Genomic DNA, 14,527 nt, shown 5'->3' on the forward strand with positions numbered 1-14,527 from the left:
GACACTGCCGTTGTTGATGACTTTCTTATATCTACAGTCCACCTCCTGCACTAGCAGGTAAGCTCCATAGGGCAGGAATGGAGTCTGCCATGCTCAGGGATGTATCCCCAGGCCCTGAAGCAGTCCCTAATCCATGGCAGGCATTCGATAAAAATTTGCAAAGTGAATGAAAGGATTTCACTGGCACTTCCATGTGTAAGGTGTTCTTATGTGGAACAGCAAGCCATACAAACTCCTGCTAGGGGAGCTCAGAGAAGGCTTCATGGGGGAGGCGGCATCCTAGCTGTGCCTTTGAGTGAGGAGATTTGGAAAGAAGGAGGGAGGCTGCAGGGTCTGGGAGAAGAAAGAGAAACAATCTCAAAGCACATGCAGGGAGAACAGTCAGCCTCACCGGCTGCAGACCACCCATTACTGTCAAAGGATCCCGGCCAGTAGTGACCTGACTGGGATGTCATCCCATGGCCTCCCCACCCAGCGCGGGGCGCTGCCCCAGGCAGCCATTTGTGCGCCTTCAGCTAAGAGACTGGCCTGCTTTCCTGCCCCACACAGAGAGTATTTTCCCACAGTTGCTAGGACCCTGCTCCAGCTCGGGAGGTGGTGGGGCTGCCTGGGGACAAGACAAGCCACATGACACTCAGCATCCCACATGTGGTCTTCAGAACTCAAGCAATTTATGAGTTTCCCTTTAGCAGAAAGGAGGTGAGCCTACAAAGTGCCTTTGTGTGAATTCGCAAAGGGCACCCCTCCAGTAGACCATCTGGAAAAAGGGGTCTTTTCCTCTGGTCAGATGTAGTTCCTCATGGGACACCGGTTGGCCGGCAGGTTGCCAATGTCAGCCCCACTTCTCCCCTGTGCTGGGCGCCCCATGCACGCATCTTCCCCAGTGGTCTCTCTGCAGTCCAGAGCTGCGCAGAGCCCAGTGCCCTCAAAGCTCCATCAGCTGAGGGGTGCAGGCCAGTCCCAGGGTGTCTCGGGAGTCTTGCCCAGGTGACCACGGTGACAGTCCCCATGCGGTGGAGGCTGTAACTGGCCCACCGCCTCCCCATCCCTCACAACAGCTGATGGCCAATTCCCAGAAGAGACCATCTGGGTCTTGATGCAGAGCCCCCCTCTCCCCCCACTAATGGAGCGAGGAGAATTACAGATTATCGGTGGGCTGGAAGGCCCTGCCGCGTGTTTGCCTACCCGCTAATACTGAATTGTAAACATGTGTGCCTGTTTACTTTCCCTGCCAGAGCCTCGCTGGCTGCCTCGTAGCCAGGCAACGCTATCTGACCTGAGGGACCAGGAGGGAGACTTTCTGTGCCAGGCAGGTCACCTGGGGAGGGTTATCTAAGTAGAACTGGTCTCAGTATAATAGTGTCCCCCTCCCCTCCTCACCCCCAGATGACCCTGGACCCATACAACAGACAGTGCACACTGACAGAAAGAAGCAGAGGGTGGTCCTGGGGACGGAAGTGGTGGCACTGTTAGAATGGGACAGAAGCAGCTCACTGGAATTAGAGTCATTTTCCACCTGGTGGGCAGCTTTGTTGTTCCCCTGTCAGACACACTGAGAGCTGGGAAGCTGTAACTGCAGCAAGAAAGACTCAGGTTAGATGGGAGGAAGAAGACATGAGACTGGAGGCAGGCAACGGCACCTCCTTTCCAGAAGAGACTGGACAACTTCAAATCAGCTCACGTATGTCATTTTTTAACTCAGTGAGGGGTTATCTTTCCACCCAGATGGGGATCCACAAGTTGCTGACTAAAGGTGACAAAGCCAAGGCCAAATCTCAGCTCCAGACTGATAGTGGGGGTGTCTTGTGGCCTTCTTTCCTCTGTGGAAAAGCTTAGGGACATGCAACACGCCTACCCTTTAAACCCCATGGTCAGGGGGAGGACATTTGTTTGTGGTCATTCGTTTCAGCAACCATAGAAACTAAGGCAGACCTCAGCAGGTACAAGTCCAACAAGGCTTTGTGGGGAGGAAGGAACTCTGACACTGCTGCGTGCCTCTGACTGGGCAACCTTCCCCTGTTCCTCAAAGCTGAAACGCTCTGTGGCACATACTCACAGTGTGGGGTGAACTTTATTTTGACATTTCGATAGCTGCCTTAAAGCTCTTTGCTAATCTTCAAGAAACGAGGCGTGGACTCCTGCCCTCCACTGGGCCCGGGACTCACGAAGCAAGGAGAAAGGCTGCCCACTGGGCGTAAAGGAGCACGCCGTGCAAACAGGATGTGGGACACTGCCTGTCCATGACGACGCAGGCTGGACTGAGGACCTGGGAGGCCTGGCTTCCTAGTTCCCAGCTCTGCTGCAGCACTACCCTCAGGTACCCCCAGGCTCTGGATCCCCAGTTCAGCCCTGCTCTCCAGGTGACAGGGCCCAGCCCTGACACGGGAACCCTCCTAGGCTTTGAGGACCCACCTTCCTGCTCCTCAAATCTGACCATGATTCCTGACCTCCTTCCTGCTTCACTATTCTGGTGTTTGAGAGACTCACTCTAGGGCACCCAGAGCCCAGGATCCAACCCTCATGGGGAAGTGACAGGAAGAGCACCACGCACAGATTTTCTGCCTTATTGAGCTTCCCAGGCCACCTCTGCCTCCACGCCCAAGCAGGGACCATGGGAGCGCTCAGTGGAAGTCATGTCCCATCTTGGGTTACTCTCAGAGGGTGGTTTCTGGGGCTCTGCCTCCTTGTAGCCATCGCACCCTCCAAGGGTAGGGATCACACCTTCCCAGTTCAATAAAGGGTCACCAAGCGTGAGGCAATGGTGAGAAATAACCCACAGATCCTGCGTCCTGTCTCCCACAGCCCGGCCCTCCCAATCAGGGTATAACCACCCCAAAGGGACACCCAAACGTTGTCCTGTACCCCATCTGGACATCCAGGGGAGGGGGAGGCCAGGGAGCCGTGAATGAATCGAGCCGGAGTCAGAATCATCCTGATCCCCACTGCGTCTCTGGGGTGAGATGCGCTTCTGGTCTCCTCTGTGCTCGGCCGCCACCACAGCCAGCCCTGGGAAGGGAGAGCTCTAGAAACAGCAGCAGGGCATCTGGCAAAGGTCCTAAACCCAGACACCTTTAGGAGTCAGGAAGGCTACAAGGCAAATGGAGAGAACACACCCCTCCCCATAGTGTTGAAATGAATTTTTTAATATCATGCCGGTCAAACAAAGCTCCTCTGGGGACAAACTGGGCCCAGGCCTCCAAGCTAGCGATCCTCGATGGGGCACACCCAAGTCCTCTACCTCACCTCTAGCAACCCCTTTCCTTCCTGCCTGCCTGCTCCCTACTTCTATTCTGTCCCTTCTTCCCTCTCCTTGCCTCACCCACCCCTCTCCTCTGGCTTCCCACTGAGAGCGAACCAGCCGTCACATTCACATCTGACATTTCAGATATTTCTCAGTCCTGCCGCCAAATCAAAGCAGCTCAGCCAGTGTCATTTGCCAACAAACCCAATTCACTCCCCCGACAGAGCTCAGCTTGATCTCCCGTTAACGGAACCGGGCTCTGGAGCTCCCTTCACGGGGCTGGAGATGCGGACAGAGCCCCAGCCCAGGCTTCTGGCAAGGGCACAGCAGGTGGCCTCAGAAGCAGCAGTTGTGCCCTCGGAGGGGTGAGTTCAGACTGCACCACCTCCCCTCCTCATATTTCAAATCAGAGAGCTGACCACTATGTATAAAGTTGAAACAATTTAGTAAAAAAAAAAAAATTTAATGTCTCAACCCTCAAAAGTTTTCTTTAATCTTTCACCTCATCTTCAGAGGATTCTTACAGGAATTAATCTCTCTTATAGAGAGGAAACATTTATCTAAACTTCAGCAATTCCATCTGAGCCACCAGGGTTTTTTCCTCCCCTGGTTAAAAGCAAGTAAAATTGAACGTAATTATTTTTATTACAAAGGAACATAAACAGTGCGATCCCATTTATTTATGTCTGTATCTTTGTATGATGCCAAGATGTCTGGACACTTAGCAAATGGTAAGGATGAGTGTGTCTGGGTGGTGGAATTATTATTAGGGCCTATTTTTTTCCTTTACTTTCTCTGTACTTTACAATTGCTTGAATTTTTTAAGCTAAGCAACATATCGTTTTACGTAAAAACCATGTAGGAGTGGCTGTTTATTTGCAACAAAGTCTTTTAAAAATTCTCTAAGAAAATACTGGGGTGTTTGTTCAATGCCACATTCTCAAAGTTGAATCCATCAGTGAGGATTCATAAACCACCTACTATGAGTATTTATGAAGCACCAATGGTGGGCCTCACCAAGCTGCCCAGGAACTCCTGAAGAGGGCGGCTCACACCTTTAGCAGGTTAAATAGTGACCCCCCCCCCCCAAAAAAAGTATGTCCATGTCCAGGAATCTTCAAAGGTGACCTGATTTGGCAACAGGGTCTTCCAGATATAATTAAGCTAAGGATCTTGAGAGGAGACCCAGGTGGATCCAGGTGGGCCCTAAATCCTTATAAGAGAACCACAGGGCAGAGAGAGGCAGGGAGAAGAGAAAGCCACGTGAAGACAGGCAGAGTGGAGTCTCCAAGCTAAAGAAGGCCTGGATCCCCCAAAAGCTGGAAGAAACAGGCAAGGATCGTCCTCTAGTGCCTTTGGAGGGACATGGCCCCGCTAACACCCCGATTTTGGACTTCCAGCCTCCAGAACCGTGAGAGAATAAAGCTCTGTTGTCTTAGGCCACCAAATTTGTGGTAATTTCTTACAGCAGCCCCAGGAAATAAATACGCCCCCCAAGGCCTGAAGTTCCATCTTCACATTTAGCAGGGAATCTTCCAAGGGTCCAAGGGCAAAAGGACAACAGGAGGAACCTACTGGGACTCAGTGTCCCTTCAGGGGACAGAACATCACCCATCCACTGTCCCCCAAGGCACCAGACACACTGAGCTTGTGTCAGGTAAATAACATGCACATATGAGGGTGGGGATAGAGTCCAGCAGGACACCCTCTTGAGCCGGTCTCAGTGAAGTCAGGAATGGGCTAAGCAATGACACCACCCACAGCACTGAGCTCACTGCCCATTAGAATAACCACTAGTATCCATTACACACCAACATATAATACCTGTATGTCCCTGATGCTTTCCAAAGCCCTAGCCCACCTGCTTCAGCCTGTAATCCTCAAAGCCACCCCATAGGGTGGGCTCAGTGATACAAATGAAGAAACTGAGGTTCATAGATGACTGAGCTGTACAATGTCACATAGTTGGTTACTAAATCCCAGGGACAGGCCTGGGTCCCTGTGCCCCAGACCCACCACAATCCATCAGGAAAAGCAGGACCCAAAACAAGCAAGATGCTGTAGAACCAGCGGCTGAGTTAGGAGAGGACGGCTCGTCAGGCTTTCAAAGGCAGGTGGCACACCAAGGGCCAGAGCAGCGTGGGAAGCAGCTCCAAGGGGACGTCCTGAACGCCAAGTGCTCTATCAGGACACAAGGTCAGTGTCTGTCTAGAAATACAGACCAGTTTTAACGTTAGCTGCAGGCAAAAGGAATCAGGAAGGAAACTTCTGATGGGGACAAACAGATCATAAAATGCAGTCTAAGGCCAGCCTTGGGATTCTCCATAGCCTTGAACTGTCCAGGTCTCCACTTAGTCCAATCCCCAAATCCTTTATAAGGACTCTGGCCTTGCAGGGTCTTCCTGTCCCCCTGGGGACAGCCTGGACTGTGAGCCCTGATCGGCTCGGGCAGCCTCGCTGCAGGAACCGGGAACATGATCCAGAAGGACGCTCCCTCCCTGCAGACCCCTCCCGGGTCTGTCTGAGTTTGCTGTGCAGGACTTTTGTTTCCAGACTTTTGCCAACACCCTCACTGTCACCCCAGTTTCTCAGGCACAGTTTTGGGTCTAAAACACCGGGCTCAGGTGCGGCCAATCACAGAAAATGCAATTTCAATTTTTGTTCATTGGGCATGGAGAGCACTTCAGCCACAGCAACCGGCAGGGCAGGAAATCAAGGACTCCTGGGGAGAAACTATATTAACAGCAGAAAAATTGGTGTACTGCCTTCCAGACTTTCCCTCTAAACACTGCTGTTTTCCGGAGGAATGCTAACAACTAACGTTTCTGCCGCACCTGCTACATGCCTCTGTTCGAAGTGATGAACTTGCATCATTTCGATTAATCCCCACGGCAACCACGTGAGGCAGGTTCTCTTATATTCCTATTCTACAAACGAGGAAACTGAGGCAGAGAGAAGTTACACAGCCAGAAAGTGGGGAAGCCTTCAGCCCAGGCAGACTGGCTCTAGAAACTGTACTCTTAACTACTGCTCGGCACTGAGAAAGAACCTCAACGGGACCCGGATCCAGGTCAGAGGAGGAGGCAGGGGCGGACTATGTGGCCTGTCAGAAGGAAAGGGAGATGGGCTGGAGAATCAAAGGAGAGGAGAAGAGGGTTCCCAGAGAGAGTATTCTGGAAGCCCAGCTGGCCTGCTCCCCAACACAAAGGAGAGAAGAAATAACACCCAGATGGCCCAGAAGCCTAAGCCAGGGCTTGGGCTTCATTCACAATTTCTAGGAAGCAAGGTCCCCCTCTGGGGCCTCTATCTCAAAAGGCCAGGGACCCAAGGCTCCATGGGAGCAGGCAAGGGACTCTCAGTGCTGGTGGCTCCCAGTTCCCTAGAAAGAAACCCTAACTGTTTCTCAAGGGCAAGAACCACATCTCATCATCAACATCAGTATCGCCATTATCATAACTACTTATTGAGCACCTACAAAGTGTGGTCACTCCACCAGCTACTTCCTGGGTTACCTCACTACTCCTCATACCTACTCCTCCAGGTGGCCACTGTCCCTGTTCCACAGGTGAAAAAACTGGAGGTCAGGGCGAGTAAGTAACGTGCGCGAGTGACTCGTGCAGAGGGACCACTCGCTCTGGAGCAGCGACTAGTAGGCCAAGGCTTCCAAGTCACACAGACAGATCTGACTCCGGATCCTGGCTCTGCATCTCCAGCTCTGGAATCTTGAGCAAATAACTTAACCTTTTCTGACAATTTCAATCAGAGATGCCAGAAGTAATTCATCTCAAATGTCAACTCCAAATGGCTGGCCGTGCTGCCTGCAGTGCTTTGTCGGAGAGGATTCTGACCCACGTCTAAACTCACGGGAGAAGTGCCATGATCAATTACTAATAATCTGCCACAGGAGCAGAAGGGTGCAGTGGGAGGACAAGTATCACCTATTTGCCTTCCCTGATCTGGAGAAACACCCCGGCTTATAGAGATAGCTATACAAATACGTGGGTGCACTTACATGGCCAGTGGATTTTTGACTAAGGGACCAAAGCAACTCAACGTCTTTTCAACAACTAAATATCCACATGGGACTAAATGGGCCTAGACCCCTATATCATGCTATATGCAATTAAATTAAATTGACATGGATCTTAGGCCTGTAGCTAAAATTATAAAGTTTCTAGGAAAAAAAACATAGAAGAAAATATTTGTGATATGGACTAGCAAAGATTTCTTAGGAAACAGAAAGCTATAAACATAAAGTGAAAAAAATCCATAAATCAGACATCATCAAAATTAAAACTTCTGCCCTTCGAAGGCACTGTTAAGAAATAAGTGAACTTGTATCCAGTATATGTAAAGAATGCTTACAAGGAGACAAACACCCCAATTTTCAAAGAGGACAGGGGGCAAAAGGAACGCTAAGAATGGTCAACGAGCACATGAAGAAGTGTTCGACATTATTAGAAAAATGCAAATTTAAACCAGGGTGAAATACCCCTACACACCCACTCTAGTGGCTAAAATTAAATAACTTGACAATAGGAGATGTTGGTGAGGATGTGGGGCACTCAGAACTCTCAGAACACTGCTCAGGAAGAATGTAAAACAGTACCACACCATCTGGCAAAACGTTTGGTGGTTTCATATACAGGGTGTCCCCAAAAAATGTATATACACTTTGAATAATTATAAAGGAAGTGTTTATTAAAGTACATTTCATTTGCAAAATGTAATAGAATCAGCTGTTAAAGAATGTAAACATTTTGGGGGGACACCTGTAGTTAAACATTCACCTAGCATTTAACCCAGCCATTTCACTTTAGGTATTTACATAAGAGAAATGAAAATACCTGTCCAAAACAAAACAGTAAGACCTATCCCAGACTGTTCACAGTATTTGGTTATGCATTATAGCCAAAAACTGGAAACAACCCAAATGCCCCTCGATAGGAGAATTCGCTGTGGTGAATTCATACAAAGGAACACACTACTGACATGCTCAGCAGCATGGGCGAATCTCACAGAAATGATGCGGAGCTGGACACAAAGGAGTACACATTGCATGATTCCTTTTATAGTAAGTTCTAGAACAGGCAAAACTAATTTACAGTGAAAAAAATCAGAACACTGGTTGCTTAGGAGGGTGGTGGGGAGGGGGACTGACTATGAAGAGGCATGAGGAACTTTCTGGGGTGGCAGAAATGTCTCATCTCTGAGTTAAAACAGAGTATGGGTGTATCCTTTAGTAAAAGTATACAGTTAAGATTCATGTACTTCAATGTATGTCAATTTTTTAAAACCCAGTTGCACCTAAAGTAATTTGCAAGAAGTGTAAGCTAGCTGGCCTTTAAACATGAACAAAATCAGGGGCAATATACAATGTGCAGATGTGCACACGTGGGGGTGGACCCGTGCAGGTGGTGCACACGCAGGCATCCCCGTGGTCTTAATGCTTCCAAGATGCAGCCCCACAGGTGCAGGCCAGGTGAGCCCTTCCTCACATCTGCACTGCCCTGGGCTCCCTCGTTCACTGTCTTCTATGAGATCAAAAACTCCTAGAAGTGGCTCCTGAGGAGATGGTGTCTGAACAGGCGACATAAATGGGATCGGTCTGTGTAGAGACCAGAGACCGCTCTCTCAGGGCCCACAGAGCATCCACAGGAGAACCAGCTAAACCTCCTGTGACGGTGGTAACGGGAGGAACACATATTTGGCCTCTCACGTCTCCTTCCAGAGCTTTACACAAAGGGAAAAACCAAGCTTCCTTGCTGGTGTCCTTGAGCCCTTCCTGCCCCCGCCCAAGAGGCTCCCAACATCCTTCCCACAAATGCCTCCTCCCCTTGTCCATACAAAACTGGTGGATCTGAGAGGGGCTGACACCCCTCACTCAATCCATCCCACGGTGGACAGAAGGGAGGAGGCAGGAAGCAGGGGCAGAGTAAAGAGATGGCATCTGGCCTGGGGCTGTGCTACAAGCTGGAAAGGAAACCCCGGTGCGCTCCCAGGGAGAGAGGCTGGCTGTGGGCAGCCGGGGAGCCTGGGGGGGCAGGAGGACACCAGCCAGCTCTGGCCAGAGGGAATGATGAGAGGGTTCCTCTGACCTGTTTCTTCCCTGGCATCCGGAGACTCGCCCAGCTGCCTGACCCACCTCTGAAGGTTTCAGAGGCATTCGTGAGTCGTGAAGAGCAAAGTACCAAGGAAGCAAAGTAGGAACAAGACTTTCTGCTCATCCCCACAGTAGGAACATCAGGCCTCCTATCCTCTCCAGGAAAGAAGGTCTGAGCAGGGGCCACCCTCAGACTTGCTCAAGGAGAGATGGAGAAGGTCTGAGCAGGGGACACCCTCAGACTTCCTCAAGGAGAGATGGAGAAGGTCTGAGCAGGGGCCACCCTCAGACTTCCTCAAGGAGAGATAGAGAAGGTCTGAGCAGGGGCCACCCTCAGACTTGCATAAAGGAGGGTGGAGAAGGTCTGAGCAGGGGCCGCCCTCAGACTTGCACAAAGGGGGCAGCTGACCTTGCCAACCCAGTTCTCGTGGGGTTCCAGAGGCCAGTGTGATAGTTCAGATCAAAGTCACATCAAGTCCCAGCATTGTCACCTTCAACAAAACACTCTGCACATTTACTGTGAGCGGAAGGACAATCAGAAGGGTCAACCCTGGCCCCTTCACCTCACGAAGCCCAGGAAGGTTGTTGCGTACGGTCGGTCCAGGGGGTCAGTCCAGCCCCGGTGCTTGCCATTAGGGCCTCTTCCCACTTCCCCACCAGCCTACCCACAAAGCTGTCCTCACTCCTCTCCACCCCACTGAGAAGCCACATGACACACTTGAGTTTGTCACATGCTGAGCCATATGGTTTCTTCTGCTCAGTTAAGGCCCCTGTAGACAGCAGGTTCTTTGAGGGGTGAGAACTGCGACCTCGGTTTGACCCCCTGGGACTCAGCGCAATGCTGGGCACACAAAGCCAGCCCTCCCTAAATGCTTGTTGATCGGTTTGGGCGTGAAAACCAGATCATTAAAAATGTGGGCCTGGAAACAATCCACAGCATTTCCAGGGAGACAGCCCCAAGCCCCTCTCCCAGCCCACCCTGCACCACCCACAGCTTGAGTTCTGGCTGGGAACTGGGCTCTCATGCAGCCCATCTGCTCAGCATCTCTGGTTGCTTTTTCTCAGTTTCATATTAGAAAAAAAATCCCCTTGAAAAACACAAACAGCAAAGAGGTGGGGGAAGATGAGGAGGACCAGTTGTAGCAGACGTGGCAGTGGGGGCAGTGGCCTGGAGGTGGGGGGACAGCGTCTCAGCCTGGAAGCCAGATTCTCCTCCAGCAGCCCCTCCCCAACGGGAGAAGCAACTAGAAGAAGGGCTGTCCCTGCATGTGTGGGGTGGGATGAGAAGAGCACTTTACCAAAAATAGTTTGGGTCTTTAAATTCAACTAAATCTGCTGACTATGATAGGAACACAAGCATCTTCAATGGGACCTTGGGCGAGGCATTTCCCATGCACTTTATCTATAAAGGAAATGGATCGTCCACCCCGACATTCTGCGGCTCTCAAGCTGATCAATACCAAAGGGGTATGCCTGCCGCCCCTGTCCCAACCTCCATGTCAAAGAAACCACGTGAGACCCTCCCACACTGCCCAGTGCTGTGGGGGCTGCAGAACCCCCAGAGCCGGAGATCCTGGAGAGAGTCCAGCCTCCACCTTGGGAGTCTCAGACTTCAGTGGACAATAACCACCCGGGTGTCGGGGGCCTGGTCCTGCCCTCATAGCAGGTGGGAGCCCTGGTCAGCCCATGTGACCCCACATGAGACTCATTGGGAAGAAAGGGGCTTCAGTTCACATCTTGAAGAACACATGTCTATGAGCCTAATTTAGAAAAGTATTACCTGGATACAGAGGCTCAGCTGGGATGTAAGATTCAAGCAAAACCAGGGAAATAAAAGGTCAAGTGCAAGTTCCTCTAACCTGGACATCCCTTACGGTCAACACACACGAACAGTTGCCAGCCACCCACCCCAGCGAGGACTGGGGACCCAAAGATGCTGCCTCAAGGTGCTCAATGAAGAGAAGCTTCCCATGACCAGCAACATACTCCATGAGCGCAGTCACCCGAAGGACGCTCCCTCTGTGGTGAGCGGGCTGGGTGAGGTAAATGAGGATCGTGGTTTTAAGTCCCGTATGGATCAGTTAGCTTTGCACAGAGGGGGAAAAAATGCCCTGCCCTGGCCAGTGTGGCTCAGTTGGTTGGAGCGCTGTCCCATACACCAGAAGTTCGCAGGTTCGATTCCCACTCAGGGCACATACCCAGGTTGTGGGCTGGAGGCCCGATTGGAAAGTGTACAGGAGGCAACCAATCAATGTTTCTCTCTCGCTCGCTCCCTCTCTCTTCCTCTCTCTCTAAAATCAATAAAAACATATCCTCGGGTAAGGATTAAAAAAAAAAGTCCTAGCCATAGACACACAGCCCAGTATGAGTACCTAACTAAAGCCCAGGTTGTCTTAGGTACAGAATAAGGCCAAATGACAGTCACAAAGACACCCCTAAGTCCAGGTACACCACACTGACCCCCAATGCCACCCACAGAAGGATCCTAACCCCAGTATGAGTCCCCGGGGCAACCCCTCAAATCTTTTTCTTAGTTCCCAGCTTTGACTTTGGCCTTGGGGTTTTGGGTAGTAAAGTCACAGCCTGGGGAATTCCTGAGCTGAGTTCAAAGAGGAGAAGACCAGGGCATTTGGGGTTAGGTCTGTCTTCTGACTGGGGTCACTGAGATTTCCCTGCAGGTGATTGCTCTGTTCTGAGCAATCTTCTTACTGCAGGAATCTTCTTACTGCACCCTCTCCCTGGAGAGTTCACCGCCCCACCCACCCCTCCATCCCAAGCTTCAATTCCCATCTCTATGAAAATGACCAGATTTTTACCTCCAGTCCAGACCCCGCTTCTAAACCCAGCCCCCAAATACCCAGCTGCTCGCTAACATCCCCATTCATGTCTCAAGCATGTCTGACTCGGCACTTAGAAGTTAAGCCGTCACCTTCCCTTCTAGTTCATTCCATCTCAGAGAATGGCTGTACCATTTATCCAGTTGCTCCAAACCTGGGGCCACTCTTGCCTTCTACCTCTCCCAAATCCTCCTATCTCATCAGTCTACCTCCTAGAAAATCAGAGATCTGACCACTTCCAAATAACCTCACAGACCTTCTGAGTCAGGCCACCATCCTCTCCCCACTGGGCTCCTGCGGAGGCCTCCCAACTCATTCCCCATCCCATTTTTCCACTCTGCTCCTTCCTACGCACTCTCTACGTAACAACCAAGGTGGTTTTGCAAAAGTCCCACCATCTTACTCCTCTGACTAAAATCTTCAATGATTTCATTGCCCTTAGGACAAAGCCCACAATCTCCGGCAAAACTTCCAAGGGCGTGACTCTTTGTCCCCAACTGTGGATGTGCTGGCCATTCTGGTCCTCCTGTTGGAGAAACCATCTCTCTCCTGCCTCAGAGCATTTCAGAGCCCACAGAAATGCGTCTCGAGTATAAAGGATATATGAATGAAAATAAAATGCAGATTCTGATTCAGTGGTCTGGAGGGAGGCCTGAGATTCTGCATTTCTAAGGAGCTCCCAAATAATGCTGGTGTTAGTGGTCTCTTGGCCTCAATTTGAGTAGTAAGCATCTTTGCCCAACTAAGTCCTACTCAACTCTCAGGGTTTAGTTTAAACATCACTTCCCAAAAAAACCCTACCTGACACTCTCCAAGATGTGGTTAGATTCCCCCTCCACAGGCCTTAGATTGTCGCCGGTTACACAGTGCTTCTCCTTCGGAATGTTCATCGCACCTAACTATCCATCTCTCATTCTCAAAATTACGTTTTCAGTTCTTGTCTCCCTAGCTAGACTACAAGCTCCAGAACAGGGACCACAATGTCACATGGTCCACATCTGTAGTAAAAAGCGGCTGGTCTTGCCAGCCTGCATTCATTTTCTCTTCTTCTCATAGTAAAGCCTCAGCTTTCCTGTGAGGAGCCACCCCTCTCCCACTCTTGGTTTTTAGGGCTCAGGTTGTGGACACGAGACCCAAGTCTGGCCAGTCAGGGCCTTCCATCTCTCTGACTGCAATGAGTGGTTCAGAGATAGACATGTGACCTAAGGCAGGCCAATGAGCTTCCTCCCTGAGACTTTTGTTAGAGCTAGTGGGGAAAAAAGACCCTTCACTGGAGTTATTTAGCAAGTAGGAGCTATCATATTCCTGTCGGCACAGAGACAGAGTTTGACAAAATGAAACCAATACAGAAGAGGGATGGAAAGAGACAGGTTTCATGGGTGCAGCCATGCCTTGGAGTCTATACTTGCCATTAAAAAAGGCAATAAATTCCCATTTATGCTTAAGCCAAAGTGAGTTATGTTTTTGTCACTTGAAACCAAGAGTCCTGACTAACACAACATTCAAATAATTTTGGGTGTTGAATGAATTAAATTAGCATGTGAGTAATTAAAGACTGCCAAGAGAACTCAGTGACTCCTCCTAGGAGAGTTTCAGAGTTCTCCCTGCAAACTCTCGCCACCCATGAGCACAGAGGCAAGCATCCCACACCCCATTTTGCCCATTTTGCAGACCAGTGTGCTGAAACTCACGATAGCAACATGCTTCTCAGCATTTGCTGTGCAAACAAGCCACCCAGCAGCTGGCTCAGGTGCCAGCTCTGTGATATAAGGCCGATGAAGGTGGTCTGGCTTTCAGTGCCCCCAGTACCCCACCAGAGTTAGGAGCACTGAGCAGAGTTGTCCTCAGCAGAGTTGTCCTTAGTCACCCTATGTCCCCACCCACTCCTGAATTCTAGTCCAACCAGGGCAGGCACTAGCTGCCATTCAGTGATATCACCCCTCATGCACACCACAGCTCTGTGCTTGGTGGGATTCAACATGGGACAATAATGGAAAGATGGTTTTTATCTACTTCCTTTGGGGGAATCACTTTGGAACAGATTAGGTCAGGAAAGAGAGGGTACACAGAGAGCAACAGAGAAGAGCCCTAATTCCTTCTCTGTGTGTCACCTCACAGCAGAGCTCTAGGACAGAGATGGAGACTGGCCTAGATGTCCCCTCAGCTGATTCAGGAGGCGGGTAACTCCTTCAAAGCTAGTCCTCAGCTGGCAGAATGCAAGGGAGGGACGGAGGGACGGAGGGAGGGAGGTGTGTTGCTGCTTCGGCAGGAACCCTGCCTGAGCCAGTCCTCCCTGAGGGCCACAGCAGGGGTGTGTGGCCATTCTCCAAGGGGTACTAAGGTAAA

The 14,527-nt window shown here is 50.6% G+C and overlaps 1 protein-coding gene across 1 annotated transcript in view; it reads right to left on the bottom strand.

The window, feature by feature from the left end:
• Positions 1-14,527, bottom strand: part of RAP1GAP2 (RAP1 GTPase activating protein 2) — a 127,562-nt gene that overhangs the window by 76,592 nt on the left and 36,443 nt on the right. The window lies entirely within an intron of this gene.

This window comes from Miniopterus natalensis, chromosome 17 (assembly GCF_054644295.1).
Source record: "Miniopterus natalensis isolate mMinNat1 chromosome 17, mMinNat1.hap1, whole genome shotgun sequence".
NCBI lineage: Eukaryota > Metazoa > Chordata > Mammalia > Chiroptera > Miniopteridae > Miniopterus > Miniopterus natalensis.